The sequence below is a fragment of the Dermacentor silvarum genome, chromosome 6, assembly GCF_013339745.2.
Source record: "Dermacentor silvarum isolate Dsil-2018 chromosome 6, BIME_Dsil_1.4, whole genome shotgun sequence".
NCBI lineage: Eukaryota > Metazoa > Arthropoda > Arachnida > Ixodida > Ixodidae > Dermacentor > Dermacentor silvarum.
This window is the reverse complement of record NC_051159.1, coordinates 17,320,295-17,328,324: the sequence shown is the minus strand read 5'-3', so window position 1 is coordinate 17,328,324 and position 8,030 is coordinate 17,320,295. Positions and strand designations below refer to the sequence as shown.

The 8,030-nt window shown below is 48.8% G+C and overlaps 1 pseudogene; it reads right to left on the bottom strand.

Moving 5' to 3' along the window:
- Window positions 1-469: 469 nt before the first annotated feature.
- LOC119456561 (uncharacterized) lies at window positions 470-1,279 on the bottom strand (annotated as a pseudogene).
- Between the last annotated feature and the right edge of the window lie 6,751 nt (window positions 1,280-8,030).

The following is an 8,030-nucleotide window of genomic DNA, read 5'->3' as shown; positions in this document are numbered from 1 at the left end:
ATCAAGGAGTACAGGAGGCATACGTGAATATCTTGGCAAATATCTACAAGGACTGCACAGCAACCTTGGTTCTCCACAAGAAAAGTAGAAAGTTACCTATCAAGAAAGGGGTCAGGGAAGGAGACACAATCTCGCCAATACTTCTAAGCACTGCGTGCTTAGAAGTATTCAAGCTCTTAGACTGGGTAGGCTTACTAGTGAGGATCAATGGCGAATATCTCGGCAACCTTCGTTTTGCAGATGACATTCGTCCCATTAAGCAAGAATGGCGACGAATTACAACTAATGACTGAGGACCTTAACCCTGAAAGTATAAGAGTGGGGTTAAAAATTAATATGCAGTGGACATAAACAAAGGCTGATGATGATGATGTTACTGGACAATGTAGTATCATTGAAAAGTGAATAAACTGTTCATCAGTGCTTCTATACACTCGGAATTCCTTGAGTACTAATAATTAAAAGACTATCAGCAAGGGGCCAGACGCTGGTCCTCGTTCATGTGTCTCATGTGGTCCTCGTTCACGTGTCTCATGGCCGCTTCCTTTGTAATGCCTGGTTGCAGCCACTCCCAGGAAACCTCCCCAGCACTGCTGCAGAAATACGCATTGAACAGCCTCCGGGCATCTGCAGCGCTGCCATTGTAGTTGCGTGCATCTGTTGCTTCTAGGGCGAAGTAGCGAGGTTCAGCATTGTTGCTTTGTGCCGTGTCAATGCGGTGTCGCCACTGGCCTGCAATGATATTTCCGAACTTGTCCTCCTTGTCTGCATGCACTCGCGTTTGGCTGTTGAGCACAGTGAGGAAATTGTGCAATATGCACGCTGCTTTAACAATGTAGTCGACATTCTTAGGGTGCAGGTTGATGGTTCTCAGCAGAATGCGCCACCTCGCTGCCGTTATGCCAACGGCATTTTCTGCACACCTTCTGTAATAAAAATTACGAGACTAAGTACTGCTGCATAACGAGAGTTCTCGAAGGTGTACCACTTACCGTGCCCGGCTGAGCCTGTAATTGAACACTCTTCGATCATCCCTCAGCTATTTCGCTGGGAAAGGACGCATAAAATCTTCTCTAAGCTGAAACGCTTCATCACCTACGAAGGCATACGGTGCCACGATTCCAGTTCACGGGAGTTCGCCAGCTGACGGCAGGCCTAGACTTCTGTTCTCGAGGGCTTTTCCAAACTCTGAATTCTTCAAGACCCCTCCATCACTTCTGCGGCCCTCTGCACCGACGTCGATGAGGTTGTATTTGTATTCACTGTCCACGGCTGACATCAGGACAATGGAAAATGTGTGCTAGACCGAAGAAATATATCAGTGATAGTACATATATTGTAGCCTGAATATTGTCGCCTGAATATATTGTAAGCCTGAATAGCACGTTCCATGCTCTTTCGGCCTTAATAGTGAATTTCTTAGAGTGCATGGGAGCTTAAGTCACCTTGTAGTTGTAATAGAGGCTTCCAGATTTGGGAGGCTGTGTGATAGCAATGTGCTTCCCGTCTACAGCCCCCAGGCAGTTTGGGAACTGCCATGTGTTTGCAAAGCCATCTGCAATATGCATCCACTCGGCTTCAGTGGGCACCTGCATGATCACGGAAAATGTCATATTTTGGTACGCTGAAAATACCATTATTCGTAATGTTATATATTGTTAAGTCATTGCTAGTATGTGGCAACTACACATTTGCGTACAAATATTCTGCGTTAATGGAAGCGAAAAGGGAGAAATGATCACAGGAACATGAACACTTGAAGAAATCAACAGTAGTTGAACAGTGAATGCTGCTCGAGCTAACACTTCGATAACAGGGTCCTCACAAAGACAAGTCCATTTGTAGAAACGTTGGCTCCAGGGACATTATTCAATAATTCTTAATAAAGATGGTTATAACAGCTGCCAAACGATAAGTCGGAAGAATGCACACATAGGAATTCTCTCTATCTGTATTCGTCTCATCCTTGGCGATTCAGAGCACTTTCATGTCTATCTGCATTCTGCTCGTCTTTGGTCATTTAGTCTGTTCCAACCATAATAAAAAAACAATATGAACTGTCTTAATTGCACTACTACAGCATGAAAGCATGTGTGTTCAACTCGTAAACATTGTGCTTATAGGTACCATACCTTCATGAAGTGATCTTTCAGTCGAACCCAAATGGCACGACATGACACATGGATGCTCAGGCGAGCTGTTTCAATGCCTGCCCTGTAGGCCATGACGACGTCTTTAATATCTTGACCTGAGGCCAGATAGCTCCAATACAGAGAAGAGAGAGAGAGAGTAGATTTTAATGAAGAGAAGGGAGAAGAGGTCGGCCTAGAGAGCGTGTCTCTAGCCTGCTACTCCTCACTGGGGTAAGGCGAAGTGGGATATACAGAGAGAGGTACGTGACAGGTGATTATGATATCGTACAATGAGCTACTATTTACACACATTGTCCAATACGTGGTTGTGCACTTTTCACACACTACACGCAGGAGTAGTGTTGTCCACACAGAACGTCATCGCACAAACACATTTCGCGCACTGCACACTGCACAGGCCCTAGAGACGACCGTCTAAGCCCGTCTCACACATAAAGTTCAAAAGTGATCTTATGGTGCGCTGGGCATAATCAACGCTTCTCCATGCGCCTAAAGCCTTGGCTTCCGAAAAGGGGCGGGAGTCCAAACAGTCAACACTACGTTTTAGTGTCCTTCGCTCGGTCGCATATTGAGGGCACACGCAAAGTATGTGTTCTATTGTCTCGGGAGTGTGACAGACGCTACAATCAGGGTCCCGTTCTCGTCCAATCTTGTGAAGGTATTTGCGAGTGTACGCCACACCAAGCCGTAATTGATGGATTAGTGTTTCCTGGCCTCTCCGCATCCGAAGTGGAAGTCGGAATCGCAAACCGGCGTCAAGTCTATAGAGGCGCTCTTGTCGATGTTCGGGGTTGTCCCATTGTCGCTCAATAGACGTTTTGATGGAGTTGTGTAGCAAGGCGTTGATGTCATAACGGCAAAAGGGAAGTTTTATAATATTCCCGTCAGTGTGCGCCATTTTTGCTTCCGCGTCAACCTGATCATTTCCGGCTATTCCACAGTGGCTGGGAATCTACTGCAGTGCAATGGTATGTCCGGATTGAGACGCCTCAGTAAGCAGAGCAATGATGTCGTAGATTAGAGGGCTACATGCGCTTCTGGGATTCATATAATTGCTTATGAGTTGCAGCGCCGGTTTTGAGTCGCAGAACACTGTCCAGTTAGCGAGGTTTTGTTGTACTATGCAGCGGACTGCTTCTCAAATGCCGGTCAACTCAGCTGCTGTAGACGATGTTTTGTGTCCTATCTTGAACCACTGCGTAATCCCCATTGCAGGTACCGTGTAAGCTGCCGCGGAAGAGGTCTGTGTAACAGAACCATCTGCAAAAACATGTTCGGTATATCCATACTTGTAAGCAATGTAGGATAACGCGAAATGTTTGAGACCCGCAAGCGGCATTTTCAACTTTTTCGTTATTCCGGGGATTGAGATTTTCACCGTCGGCTTTGCCATCGTCCAGAGTGGAGCTTCCGGTATGCCATGCGGTGCGAAGTCTGACGGCAGTAGATCCCGTTGCGACAATACGGCTCCTGAGTAGGCGGCGTCAGGCCGTATACTTGTAACATTTGTCAGTGGATGATTCCTATGCGTTGTCAATAGCCTTAAATGCACTCGCATTGGCTCATGTTGCAGATACACTCGAGCTGGGCATGCGCGTGCCTCTGCAATAGTGCCCCATGTGGAAGTACATCGTGGTAACCCTAGGCAAATTCTTAGTGCGCGAGCCTGAGTTCCTTCAAGTGTGCGGAGGGCAGATGAACTAATCCGAGAAAGTACACGTGCGCTGTAGCGGAGGTATCCAACAAAAAGTGCCTGGTAGAGCTGCTGAAGAGATGATTGGGATGGTCCCCACGATTTTCCAGACATATGTCGAATGATTTGTGCAAAGCTGTCCAGCTTTTTTCTCAATGCAGAGATGTGTTTCGACCAAGATAAGTCACAGTCGATGGTGACTCCGAGAAACTTATAGTGGGTTATCGAAGGTATAATCTTGCCATCAATCATGACGGGGTAGCAGGCCATTGACTTCCGCGTAAATGCCATGGCTGCACTCTTAGTCGGTGAGAGCTGAAGTCCACGACTATTTAGGTATTGCGACGTTATTGACACTGCACGCTGTAGCTTCGTTTGTACTTGTAAGCGCGTTAAGCTCGTGGTCCATATACAGATGTCATCTGCGTACACAGAGACCGAGACTGCACCTATGAGTTCTTTGACGAGTCCAACGAGAACAACATTAAATAAAGTTGGGCTCAGTACACCTCCTTGAGGCACCCCACGGTAGACAGGATGGTTCCTTGTATGACCGTCTAGAGTTGTCATAAATATCGTTCTCTCTCGAAGATAGCTGGCTATCCACTGATGCATACGGCCACTAATGCCATATTCTTCTAGGGCATTTAAAATTGCATCATGTAGAACATTGTCAAATGCACCCTTGATATCCAGAAAGACAGCAGCCGTCAATCGACGGCGACGTTTCTGATGTTCAACAGTCGTTACTAGATCAATAACGCTGTCGATTGACGACCTACCCTTTCGGAAACCTGTCATCACGTCTGGATATATATTACGCTTCTCCAAAAACCATTCTAGGCGCATCAAAACCATCCGTTCCATGGTTTTTCCTATACAACTGGCAAGCGCCACTGGTCTGTAGGAAAGCATATCATGGGGTGACTTGCCTGGCTTCAATAATGCCACGCTCTTGCTTGTCTTCCAATGTGCAGGCACAGTTCCCGAGGCCCAAGACAGATACCACACGCGTGTAGCCTAATCCCCCGGTGGCAGAAGCGACGTCCCGGAGCGTCTAAATGTCATCACTGGGAGGGTGATACTGCTTCAGTCGGGTAACGTGCACGATATCGCTTAACTGGGAAGCACATGGGGCGTCAGGGGCGATCTCGTATGTGACGGGGGTCACGGCACGAAGCACTCGGTAGGGGCCTGTGTAACGCGACAGCAGTTTTTCTGACAGGCCGACCTGACGCGACGGAGACCATAGAAGCACCAAAGAACCAGGCGGGAAGTGCACGTCTCGGTGTCGCTGGTCGTACAAACGCCTTTGACTCTCTTGGGAGTTCAGAAGGCGGTCACGGGCAATTTTCCTTGCGTGAGCAGCGCGGGCGACGGCATCAAGTGCATATTCACTGGTGGGTGCCACGTGAACAGGGAGAGTTGTGTCAAGGGGCAGTGCTGGTTCTCGGCCGAACAGGAGGAAAAATGGGGAATAGCCGGCTGTGTCTTGGCGCGAGGAATTATAGGCAAAGGTGACAAACGGCAGAGTGAGGTCCCATGGTCGCTCCGGACCTCGCCCCTGACCAAGCAGTCGCCCTATATCGCCTTTTGTTGTCCTACCGCGACATATTTGACACTGAGAATCGCCCACTTGGTCAGACGTCCCTTGTTCACCATCGGATAAACACTGGTGATGCTGTTCCCATTCACCGCCGACCGTATCGTGTGTCCACGGCAGAGCGGCAAGTTATTCAGCAGGAAGTAAACAAGATGCTCGCCAAAGGCATTGTTGAGCCCTCGTCGAGTCCTTGGGCGTCGCCGGTCGTGCTCGTCAAAAAGAAAGATGGCACGTGGCGTTTCTGCGTTGATTACCCCGCACCTCCACCACGATGTTACGCGAACTACGAGTCAGTAAGACGGGCAACTATTTACAGGTTGTATTTACAACAGCGGTTGCAGCGCTGACCGGTTAGGTTCACAGCCCGAGCCCAGCTCGTTCTTCCTCTTCTTTTCTCGAGTGATGGCGCCCACGCGCCTCGGTCAAACAATCAAATACCATACGCGTGTAGCAATATAAATCCAGAAGCTCTTCAGTCGCTCGAGGGCCCAGATGGCGTAGGGTAGAATAGGTAATGCCATCAGGCCCTGGCTCACTTGAGTGTATTGAAGAAGAGATCGCAGCACGTAGCTCTTGCAGCGTGAATGGAAGGTCGAGACGATCGTCCACTGTTGGGGGAGCGCACCTGAACAGCGTAGATACTACTGTTGTAGAGCCGGAGAGATGTAAGCAGAAATCTTCCGCGATCACCTTCTCACTGCGCATCTGATTGATAGCCAGAGCTCGGAAGGGGCGTCGTTGTTGTGGAGTAGATGGCAAGGCTCGTACAACATGCCATATCGTGGACAATGGTTTTCTTGGGTCCAGGCTGCTGCAAAAGGACCTCGAACGCTGTCTGTCGAGCTTTTCTAAGCGTCTTTGAATTTTCTTTTGCACACGACGTGACGTCCTCAAGTCTGATATCAATTTAGTTCGCCTGTATTTCCTCTCGGCGCGACGACGGACTGCCCGCAGATGCTCATATACAACATCAACGGATGTTCTGGAATGTGATGTTACGACGATGTCTGTTGTTGCGTGCATTGCTGCTGTAATCCGCTCTTCGATCTCTTGCGGAGAAGTTATACAGCCGCAGGACTCTTCCAGTTTGTTTTGAAAAGCATCCCAGTCAGTGCGTTGTGCATGAGGATTAGGGAGTCTCGTGAACCATCTCAATTGTACATAAGTAGGTAGGTGATCACTGCCGTGCGTTTCAGCACCTGTGCACCAGGCAGCAGAAGACGAAAGGCATCGTGAAGCGATAGCTAAATCGAGACAGCTGCTGTACGTTGTGCCTCGCAAATATGTTGGTGAGCCGTCGTTTAGGATGTCAAGACCATTGCTGTTTGTGAAGTCAAGAAGCTGTCTTCCTCGAGTATTTATGGCCCGGCTACCCCAAAGATGGTGGTGTGCGTTGAAGTCGCCTACGATAACATGAGGTCCTTGGCTGGAGTCAAGAACAAGTTTCAGGTGTCCAGCGTCAAATCTTCCCCTGGGGGACATATAGCCACCGATGACCGAGATTGTGCGGCGCTTTAGCCTCAGTGTTAGAGAAACGTACTCGTTGCTGTTGTGCACCGGTATTTGGTTTAGCGAGTACGTGAGGTCACATCGCACGCATAGTAAGACTTTGCTAGGATATCCACTTGTCTCAGACGCGAATTGTTCGTAACCAGACAGTCTAAATTTCAAAGTCATATTCGGCTCGCATATCACAATAACTGGAAATCGATACTTGAGCAGTCACTGTTTAAAATCTCCGAGGCGACCTCGTAGACCTCGTGCGTTCCATTGAAATATTACGGAACGGCTGATCCTTTCCTGCAGTGACAGCATTGAAGTTGATGATGCCATGGTTCTTGCTATCTTTTATATAGCAGCAAGAACCGGTTCGAGTGCGTCGAGAATTTGCACCGCCGCATTGGCAACGGGCGTCTTAGCTCCCATAAGCAGCATTCGCAAGGAACGAACCAATTGTGTAAGCATTGCCTTGATTTGCCCATCCGACGACGAAGCTTCGCGTTCATGCTGGCGTTCCGGCTGCACTTCTGCACTCCGAGACGGCAGGGCAGGCCATATAGTAGTGTCCTTGGTGTTCAGAAGAGTAGACGTGGCTACAGGCCCTGACGATTGAGCAATAACAGGAGCGCGCGTCGACTTTTCATGAGGCACCGGTTGTCTTGTTGTCGATGCTGATCTCCTCCTGCAATTACGTGAGCGCCTCTGGTGGCGGTGTATCTTGCTAGCCGCTTCTCTGTGTCTAGAGCGATCTCGCACCATTTTGCTTAGCACGGACATTTCAGTCTTTAATTTTGGACACTCCTTCGACGTTGCCTTGTACGGCCCATCGCAGTTAGTGCATTTCAAGTCAGACCCATTACACGTCGACTCATCATGATCACCACCACAGCGGGGACATGTCATCCTGTTTGCGCACACAGCACTTACGTGCCCGATTTTCTGACATTTACGGCACTGTAATGGCCTTGGGACGTATGGACGGACCGGATGTCTCACATATCCCACTTTCACATGTGATGGTAAGTTGTCTCCCTCAAAAATGAGCTTTATGCACCTCGACCGTCCAAAACGGTGTATGTCT